The sequence below is a fragment of the Varanus komodoensis genome, unplaced genomic scaffold, assembly GCF_004798865.1.
Source record: "Varanus komodoensis strain SLA01 unplaced genomic scaffold, ASM479886v1 scaffold3, whole genome shotgun sequence".
Taxonomy (NCBI): Eukaryota; Metazoa; Chordata; class Lepidosauria; order Squamata; family Varanidae; genus Varanus; species Varanus komodoensis.
The window spans coordinates 27,425,869-27,448,056 of NW_025335761.1; the positions used below are offsets into that span (position 1 = coordinate 27,425,869).

The 22,188-nt window shown below is 37.3% G+C and overlaps 1 protein-coding gene across 4 annotated transcripts in view; it reads right to left on the reverse strand.

Moving 5' to 3' along the window:
- NOVA1 (NOVA alternative splicing regulator 1) overlaps positions 1–22,188 on the reverse strand; it is a 189,439-nt gene that overhangs the window by 116,146 nt on the left and 51,105 nt on the right. The window contains exon 1 of one of the 4 annotated variants that reach the window (XM_044435738.1): positions 614–940. The exons of the other annotated variants lie outside the window; for them this stretch is intronic. The gene's annotated coding sequence lies outside the window, so the exon portion shown is untranslated. Of the gene's footprint in view, positions 1–613; positions 941–22,188 lie in introns of those variants that run through there. 4 annotated transcript variants of the gene reach the window in all.

The window sequence follows — 22,188 nt, forward strand, 5'->3', positions numbered from 1 at the left end:
CATGCTTTAACTTCACAGCGACTTACATTTTCAGTACTCAACACTGGCCAGCAGCTTACTCCTTGGTTCAAGAGGAAAACAGTGACTAGTGTTTTATGCCATAAAACATTCTCTGCTACCCAAAGGTTCTGGTAAACAGCTCAAATAACAAAACAAAAAAGACATAGGAGTGCCCACCAGCTGAGAAAAAGGAGAATTTCATACTGGGCATGATTAGGAAAGAAACTGAAGGTAAAACTGCCATATCATACTCTCATATGCAAATCTATGGTCTAACTGCACTTAGAGTATCATATAAAATTCTGACCACCACACCTTAAAAAGTATATTGTAGAAATGGAAAGAGTGCAAGTAAAATCAAGGGACTAGAGAAAGTAGCCTATGAGAAAAGATTATAACATATAGAGTTGTTTAGGTTAGGGGAAAAAAGCAAGGAGAGATATGATAAAGATGTACAAATTAATACAATGTGTGGAAAAATGAATAGGGAGACATTTTTCTCCCTCTCCTGTAACATTAGAACTGAGGTCATCTGATGATGCTAACTGGTGGGAGACTCAGGACAGATAAGTAGTACTTCACATAATATATAATTTTTCCATAATTCACTTACAGAATGTTTCGCAATGGTCACCAGTCTAGATGCCTTTAAAAGATAATTGATAATTCATGGAGAATTAAAGGATCATGTTGCACTCATGCTCTGCTTATGGGTTAACCAGTGTGTGATCAAAATTCTGGACAACATGGATCTTTGATGTCATTCAGTATGGCTCTTCTGTTCCTTTGTTCTTCTAATACAAGGTGACAAGTAGGTAATCATACAACAACATGAATATTTGGTATCTGACTTTTGTAATAGAATATATAGACCTATATAAGTCAGATGATTTGTCCTTTAGCCAACTAGCGTCTTCTCTAACCAGTAGCAACTCTCCCAGATACCAGCCTGAATTTTTTTTCTGCTATTTCATACTTTTTAGTTTTTAAGTAAGTACAGACCATGCAGGTTCTCCTATTTTGAACATTTTTGTGCCTCTCCGTTTATAGTTACTGTTGCAACCTGGATGTGCCAAAGCTGAGAATAATTGGGCTTTCAATTTGAGTAAATGAAAGAAAAGGAAGAATGATAACACGTATATTCTGTAACCTATTTATAGGTCTAAGAATAAAATGGAACATAATATTTCAATAAACAAAGTAGTCACATTCTGGTTCCAGACTCCTCTCAATAATTGAAAAAGCCTTTTCTTTTTAAGGTAATATTTGATCATGCTAATAGACCTTATCACTGAGCTGAAAACATTTTAGAGACAAAAGTTTAAAAAAACTAGGTTCCTGAATATGTCTATTGTTTTTAGTGTAAATACTGCAAACACCTGAATGAGTTCAGCATACTCCCTCAACACACACACAAACACACACTGAGAAAAGCATGTCACACAGAAGATAAATGCAAGCACATTCTAGTCACTAAGCAGAAGTACTTGTTTTTTCCCTTAAACATCTTTTAGTGCTCTCTACTGTTCTAACAATACAACACAGTAGCAGATACAGAATAAACTTTAAGCAGCAGACAGGCTCCCAGGCTTGTTGGATGTGCTGCAAAACAGGACAGAAGCAACAAGGTAAGTTTTCGATCCAAGATTAGAGATTTGTCATCTATTTCTAAATGGGGTCACACTTCCCCTGAAAAGCCATGTTTGCAGTTTGGGGATGGTGCTTAACCCAGATGTCAGTGCAGATAGAAGCTATGGTCTGTTATCAGCTTCAGCTGACTTCACCAACTGCATCCCTTCCTGAAAGAGAATGACTTGAAAACAACAGCACATGCACTGTCGACTTCTAAGCTTGGTTTTGCAATGTGCTCTAAATAGAAGTACCCTTGGGCCTGCTTTGGAAACTGCAACTTGTATAAACTATGGAAGCGTGGTTCTCTGGGACATCATGGAGAGACTATATATCACCAATATTAAAGGCGCTGCAATGGCTGCCAATGGCTTTCTGGGTACAGTGCAAGATGTTGGTAATTACTTTTAAAGGCCTTCATGGCTTGGATCCAAAATACTTCAGGAGTGCCTTTGCCAATATAGTCCAGATTGCCAGCTGAGGTCTTCCCGAGAGTTTGCTTCTGCAAGATTAATGTCAACTACCCAAAGGTTTAGTGGTCACCCCTAAACTGTGGAGTGGCCTACCAGGAAAGATGAGTCAGATTGTCACCCTCAAAGTTAAAGATTTACCTCTTCCAATAGGCCTTCCCAGATTAGTTTTATTGAATGTTTGTTCTGAGTCTAGATTTTAATTGTTCTTAGTTGAAACTTCTTGCAAACTGCCCAGAGTCTATGGGAATGGGGTAGTATATAAAAATTCAAACTCAATAAAGTATTTAAAATTGCAATTGTTTTTGCAACTGTCTCCAATATGATTTGAGATTTGACTGAGATTATCTATAGCAAATTAGTAAACAAGCAATTTTAATACTGTTCAGCACTGTATTCAAAATAGTTAAAGATTTAATAAATTACAATATAAGTCACAGAAGTCATGTCAAATGTGTCCAAATTCAATCAGCAAACTGTATAGCATCTTGCGATTAAAAACAGAAGGAACAAAATGGAATGTTCTATTATAAAATTATCATAATTAAAAATAAGAGTTCAGTGTGGTTCTATGTAAGAGAAGAGCAAGCAGTGGTTTCCATAGAAACAAACTGCACACATGCAATTAAAATAAAAGAAAATGCTATCACAACTGAAAATGTATTCAACAGTGTTGTAAAGTATGTGTGTATTCTGACAACGGTAAGCCTTGAGACAGTTTTTTAAATATATTACATTTTTTTCTCTCCAAAATTAACGGAATTCCTTTCACAAATAAAGACTGCAAAGTGTGACAAACTCAGTGCTGAAATTCTTGGTCCATTAAAAATTATGGCTTTAGGCAAAAATGATAGTGTATTCCTTGTGAGTATAAAATCATTGTTATAACTCTATCCTTATTGACTACATAATTGCTTTTGTACCCTAGATCACAGGAACATACAACAGAACATATATAACCAGGATGCCAGCTTTTACAATTAGGAGAGCCATGCCATGCATCAGAACAAAAACAAATGGATAAAGTCAATTGGTATAGGGAAACCATTTGGGGAAATTAGATTTCAGTATGTTGTAATTCACAGCGCATTTCAAATATCAGCATTCTTCCACAGTAGAGTTCATTCAGAATAGCCACTAGAATGTTTATAAAAGGCCAACTGGATGAAGTTTCTGCTGTGAAAATTAAATTTCACTAGGAAAAAAAGGTTTTAGTAAATTTGCATATCAAATTAATATTAAATAAGAAAAGTAGGAGCTAATTGTGACAGAAACCCAGTTTTCAACTGAATACATATTTAGTTTTCTTGTCCATTTTATGCATTTAGTTCATTTATTATATTTGCATAGTAATTAGAAATACAGTTTAATAGCTGGCACACTGGTTGGTTTACGAAAGATTAGAAATATAAAAAGTACAAGTATTATGCACAACGGAAAAACATTTATCTACAAACATATAAGCAGACAATACACATGTGTGTGCAGCATACACGTACAAATCCTAACCAATTTCAAACAAACAATGAGAAAAATCCAGGAGCCAATTAAAATGTTCTCAAATGCCTGGGAGCAGAAGATGGTCTAAGCCTTATTTTAAAAATATAACAAGACTGACACCAGACAGGCCTTGTTTGAGTGATATTTCTATAATGGGTTGGGGCACACTGAAAGCGTCCTTTCCCTTGCTGCCAATCCCCACGCTTCCCTCATGGAGGCATCTGCAGTATGAACATAGTGCATGGGAAGGTTCAAACCACTTCAACTTATAGCAGGAATAACTTTGCAGTAGACATAATAATGCAGGGTTTTAAAACACTGAATTGTTGTGACGTATGAACCAGCACCCTTTGAGCAAATTTTTAACAGGAATACCTCATACACTCAGGGTAACAAAATCCATTTGCCAAGATGGCGAATGCATGACATTTATAAGGAAAGATATAAGGAAATGTGATGAAAAATTACAACAACTAGCATGGCAGGTATGTTGGCAGGCATTCAGCACTACTACATCCCAAAAGGACAGAACAGTCAAAGTTTCTTTATTTGAGACTCCATGAGATACAAGATGGAGTTTTATATCTCATTCACCATCCAGACACTCATTTTCCAGATGCAAGTGCTATGTAGCACAGAAAACTGACTATTTTTAAAGATATGATTCAATTTATCTATATACAGCTGTACACTTCATAAACTATTGCAAGTACTTGACAAAGCAGATTATTGTCCATAATGATTTTGGTACAACTTTCTATTCCTGTAAATTTCTTAGTCCTCTTGGGATAAAAGGATGGTATATTTGATGGCATCAAATACAGGGCCTTTTCAGTGATGATACTTGTTTTGTGAAACTACCTAAAAGTTCATCATAAAAGCTTTTTTGAGAAACCTAGCAGTTAATCTTCTTTATAGGAAGGCTACTGCCTCTCATGCACCTACTATAACTTTATCAGCACACATTTTAATATAGTTCAGTGGTTCAACTAGTGAGAATCTTATATCTCTTCTGTAATGTAGTATGATGCACAGTGGAGGAAAACCCATGCAGAATCTAACCGAACACTCCTTAGAGCTCATTATCGAGCCTATGCAGTGGTAGTGAGGGCAACTAAGAAGGAATTCTTCTCTGCCTCCACTGCATCCTCACAGTGCTGTCCAGAAGAACTTTCCTGGGTGGTACAGGGCCTATTACACTCTGGGCTTCAGCAGATCCTGTCGTATCAGCAACAGCTTGCTGTAATGACCTTGCCTAGCACATTCATGATAAATTTGCTCAGACTTGCCACAAATTGGACTCCACAGGTGATGTGATCCTGAAACGCTGTTTCGTTCAGAGCGCTGTTTCGTCCATCTATGTTGGACAGGTTTCAGTTATTGAAGGATGATACGTCCGTCCTACCACCTGTTTACTCAGCCCTTGCCCTTCATGGCTGTTCATCAGAGCCAAGGATGGAATGAGTACCTGGGTCCAGGAAGTTGTTAACACCTCTCTGAAGGAGGGTCAGGATGAAGGAGGCAGGGATTTGTCCCATCCTGAAGGTGAACCTTGACCCAGATATTGCCACCAATTATAGATTGGTGGCTAATATCCCATTTTGGGCAAGGTGCTCAAGCAGGTGGTGACTGGACAACTCCAGGCTCTCCTGGAGGAAACTGACCATCTGTACCCATTCCAGTCCGATTTCAGGCCTGCTTATGGGACTGAAACTGCCTTGGTTGCCCTGTAAGATGACCTGTGCCAGGAGAGGGACAAGAGCAGTGCACCCCGGTCGGTTCTCCTGAACCTCTCAGTGACTTTTGATACTATTGACTAAGATATCCTTCTGGATAGGCTGGCTGAGATGGGGATTTGGAGGCACTGCTTTGTGGTGGTTCTACAACTACTTGGCTGGCCAATTCCAGAAGGTGGTGCTGGGGATTGTGGCTCTGCGTCATGGCAGCTATGCCATGGAGTTCCACAGGGCTCCATTTTATCCCCCATGCTGTTCAACATCTATGTGAAACCACTGGGAGAGGACATCCGGAGGTTTGGGCTGAGGAGTCACCAGTATATTGATGGCACCTATCACTATCTCTCATTTACATCTAATCCAGATGAGGCACTGGCTGTCCTTAACCAGTGTCTGACTAGTGTGATGGGCTAGATGTGGGCCAATAAATTGAGACTAAATCCAGACAAGACAGAGGTCCTGTTGGTAGGTGGTTCTGCTTTCCACGGAAGTTATTTTTCCCCCATTTTGGATTGCATTCCCTCTAAGAGACAGGGTGCGTAGCTTGGGAGTCCTCCTTGACCCAGAGTTATCCTTGGAGTTCCAGGTGACTGCTCTGGGAAGGTGTGCTTTTTTCCAGCTTCAGCTGGTCTATGAACTTACTTGGATGAGTAGAGCCTAGTGACGGTGACCCATATTCTGGAAATCTCCCAATTGGACTATTGTAGCACTCTGTAGGTGGAGTCCAGATACTTCATGTACAGAGTTGAAGATGGTCCAGATACTTCAGTTGGTTCAGAATGGAGCAATCAGGCTGTTAATATGGACCAGCATATAATGCCAGTCCTTTAGCATCTGCACTGACTTCCAACTGAAGGCTCATTTTCCAGGTGTACATTATGGAAATGAGCAGGCTCATTTTAGGTGTTCATTATGACTTATAAATCCCTAAATGGTTTAGGCCTGGGTATCTGAAGAAGAGTCTCCTTCCATATATACCTGCCCACCCCTAAAATCTTTGAAGGGATCTGGAGAGTGGCTACCCAGAGAAGGGCCTTCTCTGGAGTGGCACCCCATATTTGGAATATTTCCTCTTTATTTTCCTTTTTTTTCTTTTTCTTTAGTTACGAAAAAATATATAGTTGTTTATTTTATTTTTTGAATGTTTTAATGATATTTATATTACTATACTGTTATTTATATTGTTATTTTTATCTTCTGTAAGCCGTCCTGAGGCTGCTGCAAAGGACGACATATATATGTTTGAATTGAATTGAACTGAATATGCTTCCCAGAGAGGTGGTCTCTACACTTTATTCATTTTGCCGCAGGGCCAAACCCTTTTTATTTTCCCAATATTTTAAGATCTGATATTGTTTTAAATTGGGTTTTATCTGCTGTTTGATGCTGTGCTTACTGTTGTGTGCCCTCTTAAGACCCCGATTAAGGATGGGATAGAAATGCTTTTAATAAATAAATGAAATAGTGATATTTAATAGAGAGAACTTATTTTGGTACAGTTTCTAGAATACATTCCAATAAACATAAGCTAACCTTGAAAAGTTGTAGCTGTTACTATTTTATAATAAAATTCTTTTCTTACTTACCCAATTTAGCCTCTGCAATGATACTTGAATTTCTAATACTGAATCAATATTTTGGATGCAAATATGGTAAATCTTTTGGAAACCTACTTTCAGTGTCTGGCAGATCCAAGTTTACTTTCTTAGAGGAGTTCAACTTCTTTAAAAATACAAAACTGTCCAATATTATGCATAACAAAAACATCTGTCTGTCTAACATTTGTAATTGTGTTATACTATCAGCCAATTTCTTTTCAGTTGAAATGTTCAACCGAAAGCAATAAACCAGATGTGGCCACCTCCTAGAACCATTTTTTTGTAGTCAACAACTATTTTTGCCAATTCACATGTGCCAATCCACATACCAATTCACATGCCAATTCACATGTGCCAATCCACATACAATATGGATGTATATATACATCCATATAAAAAAGATGTATATATACATTATATGTATATATACAAGATGTATATATATTATGTATATATGTATGTATGTATATACAATGTATGTATGTATATATACAAGATGTATATATATTATATGGATGTATATATACATCCATATAAAAAAATACATCCATATAAAAAAGATACACTTTTAGATCATGTTGTTCTAACTTCAAATATTGACAGTTTTTCATGACCATCAAAGAAAATAACCCTAATCTAAAGAAAACTATTACAAAGCATTCACCAGATTCCTATTCTTCATGTTTAACACATCTGAAAATGCACCCATTTGTATAGAATGTTAATTATGTTGCTTTCATCAGGAAAATAAATAACAGGAAGCTGCCTTGTACTGAGTCAGTTGATTGGTCCATTTAGCCCAGCATTTTCTTTGCTGACTGGCAGCAACTCTCCAGGGATCCAGATAGGAGTTTCTCCAGCGAGGGATTGAACCAGTGACCTTCTTCATGCAAAGCATTGATCTTTCACTTAGGTTCAGCCCTTCCAAAAATATTACTCTTAAAATCAATGTTTATCTTACTTTCAATACTGGTCAGCCTTTGAAAGTCTCATAAGGAATGAAAACAGACACTGTTTGTCCTCAACATCTATCATATCTAAATTAAGGTCCTACCACAAAATACAAGTAAAATTGATTCATCTGCACATATCTGAATAGCTGCATTGTTTCTATATAATATATGAACATGTTTTCATAAAATGATAAAATCATAGAATAGTAGATTTGGAAGAGGCCAGCAGGCCATCATGTCCAACTCCCTGCTATTAGAGGACAGTAAGTTACATCATCCCATTTAAATGACATCCAAATGCTTTTTGAGTGTTTCCAGTGAAGGTGAGCCCACAACTTCCCCAGGTAATAGTTCCATTGTCATACTGCTCTGACAGTGAGGAAATTCTTCCTGGTGTCTAGTCGAAGTCTGGTTTCTTTTAACTTAAGTCTATTATTTCATGTCCTGCACTCTGGACTGAACGAGAAGAGATTTTGTCCAGCACCATCTTGAATTGGAAGTGTGGGGTAGTGACAGAAAGAAAGCAATGACTTTTTAAACAATGGAATCTGTCATCTATTGGCTTTTTAACTACTTGCATTAAAATAGCACATATAATATTAAAATCTGCTAATTTATCATGGAAAATATTTAGTCAATCAAAAAGTTTTGATTGTTCTAGCCAATTATTTTGTAGGCATAACTAAGAACTCTGACACATCTATATAAACCATACATCACTGCTGAATTACAAAAAATGATTGTGTACTATATGAAAAGTACTTTTTACAAATGTGAATCAGGAAAACATTGTAATGAATTTGTGCAGAACAGAAAATGTTAGCAACTGGAACTGTCAGCAACTCTGGGCCATTTGGTTGTTTTCTCTCCCTTAAGTTGCTCAATCACACTATTTCTCTTCACCCTATACCTGCATATATTATGTGTGTGTTATGTGTGTTATGTGTGCTTTGTCTTTGGTGCTTGTTTCTATCAGCTTAGCAACAACTGCAGTCTTATTTCTTTCTTCCACATCACTTGCCAGACCCAAGAGGACTGAACAGAATATCCACCCTCTCCTTTCAGATCCACTGATCAATGAGGCTTAGATAATTCCTTCACTGCCTTGCTGGTATGCTTGTCTGTATGTTCTTCCTCTAGTGTGCAGGAGCTCTCTCACTCTCCCATGAAAATGTACTCCCTTTAGTGATTTCTTTTAAAATGACACGTAATTCAATGGGTTACTCAAATATGGAGACACCTTCATTTTGTTTCTAGCTAATTCTGCTTTTTTCACAACATACTGTTTTAGTAGAAATAGTCACTGGATCCAATGGCCCTCTGGCCCCTTCCAGCTCTTCTATACTATGATTCTATGGTTCACCTCTGTCTTGTCCTGATGGGCAAAACTATTCCATACTCAAACTTTATTAAACTACAATCCCAAGAAACCTTTAGCCCTTCCTCAGAGCAAAGGCATTTGGAACCATAATTTTATGCATCCTCTTCTGCATCTTTGCTAGCACCAAGCTACCTTTTTCTGAGATGCAATACTGAGCAATGTGCATATTACTTCAAAAGATATCCAAGCCAAAGATTTATAACAGAATTACAATAATTGCTGTTCTATTTTTAAAACTTCCTACACATTCTAAAACATTCTTTGTCCCTGAGGAAGAAGTCAGAAAGAATGAAGCCCTGAATGGTCTAGTTCATTAGATCAAGCAGCTCACCATGGTTTATTTGATCTACCCATGGCCTCTGGCATATGTGAGCATTTTGAATATTCAAGCCATGACTGTGAGTCTTGTGCTGCACCAACCCAGTGAAGGCAATTTATTGGTTAACAATCTGCCCAGAACCTATGAATTGTATTAGGTTTGCGGGTAGTTTGTTAACTGTGCCAACAGCCCTTTCAGATTCAGGTTCAGATAACATGAAAAGTAATGGTCCGAGCTTTAATATTTAAAAGTTCCCTGGCACACAGCATAAATGCTGCAATGATAACTTCAACCACGTGAATGAGTTGATTCTTGCTAGGGATGATAAAAATAACAAAATAATTTTTGAAACCAGAAGCAAAATGAGTGGTTAAGCCCTTTGACTAAAGATGATAGTAAGGTGTTAGCAAGTGACCAAAAGCAGGAAGAATTACTGAATTCCTATTTTTCAATAGGAATCTAATTGTACTTTAGCATTTTATAAAGTACTATATTATTTTGCCATCCTACTCCTGGCAAGAGGAACTGTGTCTCACTTGGAAACAGCAGGAAAAAAACTATGTAAGGAGACAATTAAGGGTATTTAAAGAATACTTTAATTAACATTTAGGTATTTTTAAATGGTTTCAAATCTCTTGTGTTTTGATCACACAATACCAAAAAAGCTTGAGGGCTTTGTTTCCAAGTTATTTGTCTCTAAACTTTAAGAATTTTTGGAGAATGCTGAAGATTTCTGAAGATTTGAGTCAGGGAAATGTCAAAAAGAGGGAAGGAATTAAGAATGGATGGATGGACAAAGGGACAGAATGAAAGGCAGATTCAGGAAACAACAGATTACAGTTGACAACAATACTAGATGAAATTCAAGAATAAATTACTAAGCAACTGGTTTGTATGCATCCAGAAAAGAATAACTGTAAACATCTTGACAAACAAAATTGATAACTAGGAGTCAGCCCTAATTCCTCCCTCCCTGCGTGTGTGTGTGTGTGCGCGCGCGCGCGCGCATGTGTACATGCACACTTGCATACTGGTTGAGTAGATCACAGGAATGTCATACCCTTATCTTGATTTCAGCAAAGAGTTTGACCTAATATGCTAAAATGCGAATTGGAGAATACTACTGATTCTTGATCTGCAAGTCATTGAACACCCATACCCTATTAATTATGGTGTTCATTAATGGCTCTGTGTCAAACTGGAGAGAGGTCCTGACTGAAGAGATACAGAGCCTTGTCCTCAGTCCTGTGAAGTTCAAATTTATTATAAATTATTACAACATGAATGACATTTTAGACCGTTCTTTATCATGACAGATACCAGTGAAGTAAACACATCTAAAACAAATCATAACAGTACAATACCATAATACAGTTTCATAAAAACCAAAAGCACATCTCATTCAGAGAGCTACACTCCCTCATGTATTGAAGAACTTCAGTTCAGTCTACCTCAGAGGCCACATCCTTTGCTCTGAAGAAACTATGAATCTCTTCAAACTGGCCCATTCCACTTTTTAAAATTTTTGACTTCTATTTTCCAAATAGAATACAAACCTCTAGCTTCTATACTGCCAGATTGTGTTCTTGCCCAATTATTTTGGAAAATTATTGCTTACTAAACCAAATTTACATTAGTTGTGGCGTGTAAAAGGGAGTGTGAGTGTGTGTGTGGGGGGGGGGAGAGGAGATGGGGACTATGTGTATTTTCCTGCCAAAACAAGGCAATTTTGGTATATGTTGTGGATTTGCAGAGTTCTACAATATCTATAATAGTTAGGAAGGCCAAGGAAGTTTTCAGAACTGGGACTTGGAAACAAACTTCAAGGCATTATGAGAGACCACCTTAAAAAAAAGAGAAAACTTTACAAGCATTGCAGTTCTTCTCCAGCTTGGTTGAAAATTGAACAGGAAAATTCCTTCCTACCAATCCCCAGGAGGTCTGTCCAACTCCTAAAAACAGACTCAGAATGCTGTTTAATTACCTTTCAAACAGAAGCACCACAGCCCAAGGAAAGGAGAGAAGTTTTTCTCCAATCCTTCCATCCCTGTCAGCCTGATACATCAATCAGTAGTGAACTGGGTTGCAAAAACCAGGGAATCATGGGAGATGTAACTTTCCTGAGGGCTATTGTATTCAGTGAAGGATAAGGCATGTGTGTTGGGTGATAAGGATAGCATTTGGAGACTTCAATCATTGGTAAAAGAGTTAGACCTGTGAAAGTGATCCAAGATTTTGATGAGAGGGATAGGCAATTTCAGATTATTTCCATGACAATCTATGGAGAAATATACTGAATTCATTTATTTATTTTGATTTATATCCTGCCTTTTTTCTACAAAGGGCTCAAGGCAGCTTACATCTCCTCCTCCATCTTATCCCCAAAACAACAACCCTGTGAGGTAGGTTGGGCTGAGAGTCTCTGACTGGCCGAAAGTCACCCAGTTGGCTCCATGGCTGAGTGGGGACTAAAAACCAGATCATCTGAGTCCCAGTCCCATGCTCTTAACCACTACACCACACTGAATAAGTTTTATCTACAGACAGAATCATTTGCCTTGTGTGGATTTAAAAGAACAAAACAGAGATATAGTGGCCAACTGCCATATACTTCCACACAAAGAAGAAATATCTGTAGCCACATTTTCTAACCTTGATTTTCAGAGTAAATGTCAACACATTATTTTTCATGAAGACATCAGAGATCCCACAGAATTTATTATACACGATAAACTATTTCATTTTAAGTATGACTTGTATGGACTTGCATCAGCAGCCACTTTTTTCAAATAAGCAGTTGTTATAGCACCTTCGCTAGAATTTTTAAACTTTACCTACAAATCCTGTGTTTCATCTTGGGTTGAAACCTAATCTAATGGTATGCAAACTTTATACCCAACCATCTTTTGTCATTAACTATATTGAGTACTAATTTGGGGCATCTGAAACTTTGTCTGAACAAGCTAATTTTATCAAAGTGTTGATAATGTTCAAGGTTTGGCTGACAACAGTCCAGCCTTTTCTCCAGTTTAGTTAGCATTACCTATAGTTCTGACAACTGATTATAAGTATGGGGACTAAATTCAGCTTCATGAGGAAGACTGTTCCATCCAGTTCATTCTCTAACACAGGGGTCACAAACTCGCGGCCTGCGGGCCAATCGCGGCCCGTGGGACGATATTTTGTGGCCCCCACTTGATATTAAAGTTTAGTGATAGTGTGCCCCGCGTGTTTTTCTCACACACACCTGCGTGAGTCATTACCCTGGGCGCAATGTTCCCTCTAAGCTGCGCGCCGGGACGGGCGGAGCACGGGGGAGGGGCCCTGTGGCCTTCAAAGCGCCGGCAGCGCCCAGGCCAGTCTCCGGGAGCGACGTGGGATGAGAAGCCCACCACCATCACGGTGAATACTTGATGCAGCCCAGTCTCACCCAGACTACTTCCAGCGGTCCCCAGGTAAGTTGAGTTTGAGACCCCTGCTCTAACACTAAAAGGAAATAGTTAACTGTTGAAGCTGATCTGGACTACAGAAAAGTGCAGAATACAAGTTATAGTGCTATACACTGCAGTGGACACTGCTCATGATCTCTTGCCATTATTAACTATAAAAACTTTGTCAATTTGGGTCACATGCCAGGTACATAAAATGTTATAGCCTTTGCTTTCCCAAGAAATTTCACTGAAGTATGATACAGAAAGAGTAGCACACTTAATAACACACTTGCTCTGGTTTCACAGTTCCAAGCTTAGTAAATGCAATTAAACAAAGGCATTGTTCAGGAAGAGATGGGCCAACATTTCTAGACCATTTTTCTATCTTGTTTTAGATGTATGAATTTCCCTATAAAAATGACTGTGTGGCCAAGCTAGTTGTCTCAGAGGAATTAAGTCCATATACGTATATCCATATTGTCCTCATATATTGAGATGAAGCAGATATTAAATCCTGTGTTACTAGGAAAGTGCTCTGTTACACCATTCCATGTGGGAGAAGGTGCTAACCAATACTGTAGGGGTCCAAAGACAGCTATTAAATCTTTATGCTATTAATTTTATTAAAACAGTAAATTGCCTTCAGTAGTATTTACAATGCAAGTTATCTCCCATAAGCAGTTAAATTCTTTTCTACTATGTTCTGCATGAAGGCAAGAACTGGTTTAACAATGGTGCCAATTTACTTCTGAAGAATTTGATTACAACTAAAAAGGGGAAAATGGTACTTTCTACACACACCAGAGCACACACAGAAGATTATAATAAAAATGTCAGCATAGAGACCATCAACGGATCACTAAGATCCTTACAGTGTCCCCTATGTAACAGTTGAACTGCTGGAAAGATAGAATTGTTCAAGAGAGTTGATAATCAGTTAAGTTGTAAAGAAAAGCACACATGGATAACTTTTACTACTGATTCCTGAAAACTCAAACCCAAACTACATGTTACTAATGTGTTTCAAATAGTATGCAATTTGCACATTCTTTCTTAATGAACAAACAAAAACCACAAAGGCACAGGGCTATCTATTTGCTGGTATATACAGATAAACACTTTTTCCCATGATGTTTTTTCACCAACTACCCCACATCAATTGTGCGCGCACACACACACTCGCCTATAAAGTGCTATTTCTAGCAAAATGCAGCTTCAGGAATAGTTTTTTCGTTGGAAATTGGCATGGCACAGACCATTCCCTGCACATTTCTTTTATCAAAAAAGCATAAATCCAATGCTAAATATTCTGAAGAAAATGATACTAACTTAACATGTAGTTTGGTGCAATACACCTGAACACAGTGAACTATTTTATGAGTGACAGATACAACTGAAAAATAGTGTACTGCTGAAGCTAAGATCTAATACATCTAATACAGGATTGCAAAGAAAAGGAAACAGCTAGGAAAATACAAAGCTGACACCACAATTGGTGCAGTATTAAGTAGTCAAAATTTAAACCCATCGGAAAAAGAATTAAATTTTTTACCAAGATGAAATGGGGTGGGGGGATATACTGAACTGAATCAAAATACTTATCTTACACCAACATACCATGTAAAAGATTAACATATCACATACCTCTGTTGCAATGACTTCATCCTGACACCAGCACTGTAAGACCCAGTCCTAGAACCAAGAAGAAAGGCCTGCCAGAGTTGTATGACCTAAACTTGTGTATATGCTATGTAATGTTCACAAAAAATGAAAGAGAATGCAGTTATGTTACAGACCTACTTACTACTTCCAGATGCAGTTTTGACATTAAAGGGGCCATGAACTGAAAGGCAGAATATCTAGATCTAGAACTTACTGAAGCAGCAAAAACGGTTCTGCATCTTTTTGATCATAAAGCAAAAGAAAACAAAATGCTTTGTTTGGCTCATATGTGTGGTCTACAATTTTTACTGATATACTTGGTATTTATGAATACCAAGGCAGCATTTAAGGAATATGACCAATTAGTCATACAAAGTAAGACATACAGTAGCAACCAAAGTTAGGCATACAACATAAAATATGTATCCAATGAAACAGCAGCATCTTAATAAAAAATTACCAGCTACAACGAGAACATACCGAAAAGCTTCCTTAAAATACAAATGCCTGGACACATTTTATTTATTAACTAAATTTTTGTATCACCCAAAAGCCGAAGCAATCTGGCTGGTGTCCAGCAACCCTTGACCTGATATTAAACTAGTGCAGTGTAATCACCAGTAGTAATTCTGTAAGCCAGTTTCCTGGCACCACACATATTCTTCCAAAGAATTTATCTTGAGTTTCCCCAAAATGCATATCTTTTTTGCTTCTTAAATCTGTTGCAGCTGCACCACCACCCCTTTCTGCAACTTGGCTCCAAGCCTGATCTGGCTGTCACTGTTAGCAAAAGGTATATGGTGATTTTTTCTACTAATCACACTCATTACACACATATGTGAATGTATTGAAATCACGCAAAGAAAAAATTCAGCATAATCACTTTTTTCCTTTAATCTTGAATATAATGAATAGGTGTGAACATAAGAAGAGTAATGGTAGTACAGAGAAAGGTTTCAGACCAGCATTCTGTTTACACAATGGCGAACCAAGCTTGTGGGAAAACTCACCTCCCTATTATGACAAGACATGACAGCACCTGTCATTTCCTACCTGAAAGAGGATTCCTCAGATGAAGAAAGTCAGTGCAGTGACCCCTAGCTACAGTCAGACACAGGGGTTGTGACTGCAGGTGACTGCCCTCCATTAGAGGAGGAGCCAGAATCCTCTTGGACAGTGCCTGAAGTTCCCAAGAGCAGGAAGCAGAGACAGGGGGAATTCAGCCCTTAGAAAAGAAGAGGAGGTTTCCGGGAAACAGCATGCTGACAGCTGCCTATAAATTAGTTCAGATAGAGCTGCTCTTTGTTACAAACAGAGAACATAGTCATCTGCATTCTCAGACTTTGTTAAAACTAACCAGTATCTAGATCCCTGGCCTGTTTACTGGACATTCTTTTGGATACCTCTACCCAATTTTGGATGCACACAATCCATACAGCCTTGAATCTTGGACTGAACTGACGATACTGAAGAAGGTAACTCAGTGATTGGGCATTTATGGGCACAGGGCAGGACAGTACCATCCCAACTATGTTCCTCCAGAATTAGTTTATACAGACCTAGTGTCTCTGGTAATGGAGGCAGCATCTAGCCACAAGGACTTGAAATTATTGATAGCATTCTCCTCCATGCATTGTTTTATTTGGCTTTAAAAGTCATCCAAATTTGTGGTCATCACTACATTTAGCAGTAGTGGAATCCATAGTTTAATTATGTACTGTGTGAAGAACGGGCAACAGAAAATTTTCTGATGCTGCATTTTTACATGGAAAATTTTCCAAATCATATGTGTTTCCATTTATTAATGATTGTCAGGGCTGCTGTAATTAATCATATTATTTATTTAAAACATTTCTATGCCGCCCCCATCGCAACAAAGCCTTGGAGCGGCTCACAACAAAAAAATACAAAATTGTACAAAAATTATACACTAAAAATTTTAAAACCGGTGCATTTCGGCTTAATTTTTTTTAAATCCTACATAATAAATTAACACTTAAAATAAGTTTTAAATAAAAATGTCTTAGCCTGGCGCCGAAAAACAAATAACGACGGCGCCAGGCGGACCTCTCTGGGGAGCGCATTCCATAAGTTAGATATATAATATATGACATGAACTGCAATAAGTTATTCTTCTAAGGAAAGCACTGACGAACCCTACTGCTTCATTGCCCATAGATGAATGTGAAAATAAGACATGACAACCCAATCCACAATGTAGTTGGCTCCATGCTGGGTCTGAAATAGACCGGTACTGGTGCATTTGCTTTCTATGGCTAACATTCTTCAATAACAAACTGAAGGAAAACTAAAACTGAAACTAAAACTGTGGGCAGTGTTTCACTTTCCTCAGAGTGTGTCATTTGTTCTTCTGAAGTTTGAAGTGTTTGCATAAAATTTATTAGCCATTTAGGACTTCTGCTTCTTTTGAGCTGAGTCATAATGCCAAAAACGCAGAGACTGGCATCTGTCATCACTAGAATGAAAACATTTACAGGCAAAAGACAGCTCTTAAAGGTAAAATCGGTGAACAGAAGTATATTAGCAATGCTGGAAGAATGAAGAAGCATTTAAAAACATGTAGAAACTATCTGAGAAAAATACAAGCCACATGCAGGCATCTGCTACAGTGGTATAACTCATTATGTAAAGCAGCTATACCTTTTTCTGGAAAGCCTACATCACTGGTGAAGAATAATTCCTTTTATCTGTACTGAATATTTCACCCATCTGTTTCATTGGATGAGTTTAGTTTCTAGGATAAAAAAGCAAATATTCCCAGCCACTTTCTCCATATCATGTACAATTGTGTACACCTCCATCATAATGCACCTCATCCAACTCTCCTCTAAGCTAAATAGTCCTAGATGCTTTTGTCGGATAATTCTTCTAGCCCCTTGGTCATTTAGTTGCCCTTTTCTGCACCTTTCTCAACTGCACAATAGCCTTTTTAGATTCAGTGGCCAGAACTATACACAGCATTCAAAATGAGATGACCCCAACAGGTTGGTGACTGCATTATGATATTGGCAGTTTCATTTTTTGTTATTATTGTTATATTGCACATATATGCCACCATTTTTTCCTCTTGTGGGGAAATCAAGACAGTTACATAGCTCCAATTCATCTTCACAACAACAACCCTGTAAGATAGGTTAGATTCAGAGTGAATGAATGGCTCAGTCATTCAATGAGCTTTATGGCTGAGTGGGGACCAGAGCCTGACTCTCCCAGCCCCCCACCCCACTAGTTCAGCTCTCTAACCGTATCACACTGGTTCTAATACTAATCTATTATTGTCTGTTTGCATCTTCTTTATGTTGAACTTCCCCTTAATCCTTTTTAACAGTTACTTTCTTTTCTATATTCCATTAAGGACAAGGAATCCTTAAAAACAATGGATTTAATCAAACAAAAATACAATTCTGTTCAGCTATTAGATATCACTGTTTGTATAAAATGAACAGAATAGATTTGGAGGAGCTTAACTTGAAAATATGTAGCTTTTTTCCTATTCCAGAAGGACAACTTACAAACCCATCCTACGGATTCTCAGAGTTCATTGTGTTCAAAAGAACTACTCCTATGTAAGAGTGTACCTAAATACAGCCCTAATTATTTGTAGTTACGTCATATAAAGGTCAAAATCCAACTGTTCTTTAATCCTCGTCAACACTTATATGACTTTAAAGTGACATTGGGAAATTTATTTTCAGCTTCAGAAAACAATAAGGTATTTGTTAGGCACTACAGCTTTTAATAACTACATTATGCTATATATACACAGAAAGATGTCATATATAGAAAGAAATATGTACTAGAATAACACTTTCTAGGACTTCAGTGATTAGGCTGATTAAATTTAATGAATATGTATACTTATTGACTGAATTTTTATCCTTGTTTAGAAATCAACTCCCTTGTGTGTGCAATGTTGTAGGTTACAGTGAAGGAATGCAGCCAATCTGAAGATGGCAGTGCAAAGAGATTCTAGCCAGTGTAACTGAAAACAGAATATTGTTAAGATTTTCCCCTACTACTTTAATAGTTTTGAACTAAACTAATCTTCAGCTTCCCATCTCCAGGCCCTCAACTCTTTTTTGTAAAGTGCCAAAAGCTAGCCAGTGCTCTGTAGTGTTTATATGCATTTATTACATTTTAAATTGCCTAATAATTTAAATTCACTAGAACATGTATAAAATAAAAATATAAAAATACAAAATAGCAATATGTGTGTGCTTCTCTCTGCCTTCCTTCATTCCTGTGTGTGTGTGTGTGTGTGTGTGTGTGTGAGAGAGCGAGAGAGAGAGAGAGAGAGAGAGAGAGAGAGAGAGAGAGAGAGCGCACGCGCGCGCGAGCATGCACCACAGGTATATACTACAGTCATGTTAGCCATAATGCATTCATTTGGAAGAAAAAAGCAACAAATCAGACTTGCCCACATTGTGTCATCAATACTTCAGACACTAATGAGCATGTCCATATACAGTGAACTCTGGAAATGGGTTTAGTTGCTATGGGAACCAGAAAAATATTGAAGGAGTATCCAACTAAATAGGATCCCAGGAAAGGATTGATCCACATTAGATTGTAAGTGGCACAAAGAGTTTTGTTCTCTCACTCTCTCAGAGCTACTGTCCTGCATTACAGGGCAAATTTAGTAGAAAGGTGTTGATTATGCAACGGTTTACATAGATCTGTATCACTTCTTCATTCAGTTCTGGGAGTAACAAGGAATCCCTATCTGCTTGGACATTTTAAAAGGAGAATCGGGAGGAAGCAACTATCCTAAGTTCACTAAAAGCATAAAATCTATTAGTCTGCTATTGCCCATGAGATTTCAAAGCCATTGTCAACAATTCTAAAGACAAAACTTTTAAAAGCCACTCATGAGAACAAACGCACATACTTCATGTTCCCTCTAGCTAACAACAACTCAATAGATGGTATTCAATTAAACTCATACACAAACAGAAGGTTCTTTTATCCAGTGGAGACCTTTGCTAATGGAAGAAGGGGAAGTTCTCCTAATACCCATTCTATCATGAAGTTCACAGAGCTACTTGAGGTCCGCAACCCACTAACAGATTTTCAGAAGACACCAGAGAAAATGTCATGAGGAAAAAATACCTTTTCAGCTCAGAATTGTGGAAAATTGCTTGCATGCCTGTAAGCTAGCTGAACAAAAGTTGAAGGATTTATCACCACCAAACCTATTATGAAACGGCTCCAGGTTTAACAGAAAGCTTCTGGTTAGCCACATATCTTCCACCATGAAGCACTACCTACTGCTTTTGATACTGCAAAAATTTGTAAATTTTAAACCCTATCTGTTGCACTGCAAAACCAGCCACTGTTTTTCCCCCCCAAATGCACTTTACCCCTTTGTCTTTCACAACTGTGTGACTGAAAAGCTGGAAAAAAAACATAGAAATAATATAAATAAAACATATCTAAATGTGGGATTTTAACTGGTTTTTGAAATTTCAGCAAGTTTTGATAGAAAGTAAAATGATAAAGAGAGTTCTGCATCCAGCTAAGCAGCTGGTTATGAGTTTGGCCTATAAACCTTAAATAGTTTAGCCCCAATAGGTACTGGTTGTCACAGCTGCATTAGCTAGCAAAGTGTAGTTCTTAATAAAGTTCTCTGTGCATTGAGCACCTTCAAGGCAGAAAAAACTTGATTCCAACCATCCAACCCACATGCACACACTATCCAGAGACTTTTGGTGAGCAAAAGAGGTTGCCATTTCTCTGGATTTCAGCCATGAAGACTAGTAATAAAAATATTCTCAACCTAACATGCTGAAACAGTGAAGTAGCACTGTTAATGTAATTAGTAACAAAATGTTCAGAGATTAGTTATTATTATAGAAGACTAGAAATAATCATACTACTAAAATTATAGGCATATAATTTTTACAAACAAATTCAATGAAATTTCTTTAGCCCTGAAGGCACACCTTCACATTATCTTTTGCTTTAATCATGAACTAAATATGCTTAGCAGCACAGTCTTATATATGAACATGGAACTCAAAAGATAAAATCCTATTTTGGCAACTGTAAGGTTGCAATCCTATATTCATTTACCTACAAGTAAATTAAATGCAGTGGGAATTGCATCAGCAGAGATCTTTGTGCTAAAAGTTCGTGTAGTTTTTATAGGAATCAGAGTGCAATACTTCATTCTAAGTTCTAAAATAAGGCTTAGCTAAATGTTCCTAATGCAAATTTATGTGGTCTAGTGAATGTGCACTAAAATTCTTATTGAACTGCGCCAATTAATCAGGAATATATTTATCTATTAAGTTTATATCCTGCTCTTCCACTAAACATAGTGCAAAAGGCAATAAACAATAAAACTAATAAAGTAATTTTAAGTAAAAATAATGTAGAAAAAGGATACAATGAGAAAAAAAATAACGACACCTAAAAGATTAAACCCTACTTCAGCAGAAAGTTACTTTAGGTTGCAATCCCAAATACACTTTCCTGTAATAAACCCCATTGACCACATTGAGACTAAGTTACAAGTAAATGTGCACGGGATTACACTGTAAAACACCAAAGACCTCTACTGAATAAACATATGTCTGTTGCTATTTAAAATAAGCAATATGCATGATTTGGTAACGCCATAAATCCTGTTTTTTTTTAAGTTTAATATGTCTGTTTAATTCTATGACCTTGTAACACATTCACATTTATAGTGGTTATGCAAAATCCTGCAAGGGTTTGAAACACCTTTTTGGAAGGGGTGATACATGTATGTATGTTATATATACATTAATTTAGTGTTTCAAACCCTTGCAGGATTTTGCATAACCACTATAAATTTTAAATAGCAACATAGTCTGTGCAGAAATTAGATGCATACACAAAAAATTGATATTTATAAGGAGCAACATCTAGTCACAGTTTCTTCACAGAATTAGTGTACTTCAGCTTAACCTGCGTTGCTTCATCAGAATTTGAAACACCAAGAAGCTATGCTGTTTCAAAGCATTTTAGCAAGAGCTGAAACAATTTCAGCAAGAGTTTAAAGAATGGTTGCTTTTCTCAATTGTTCTATAATTTTGGGGCACCACATTTACTTTTGTACAAGCAGGGGGTGATAACATTAGCTTACTGAAATATTCCTTCCACATGAACTCAAATACAGGAATCAAACATGTTAACTATCATACACATGTGACAATATCCTATGAAAACAGTCATACGTTGCAACTTAGGATATATGTGTGCATTTTATTAAATGCAGAAAAATCATTTCATAGTTGAATATTTTCAGCACATCTATACTGCACTTACACAGTACCACTAGATGAGTGGATTTCATCAAGTGACTAAATAAGGTACTGACAATTATTATATGGAAAGCGCAGCTGACATAATATTACAGCTAAAGGGAAAACATTCACCAAAGTGTTAGAATTTGAATCAAATATATTCATTAGAATTAGCAGTTACTATATTAGATTAGTAAATCAGAATATTCAGTTTCAG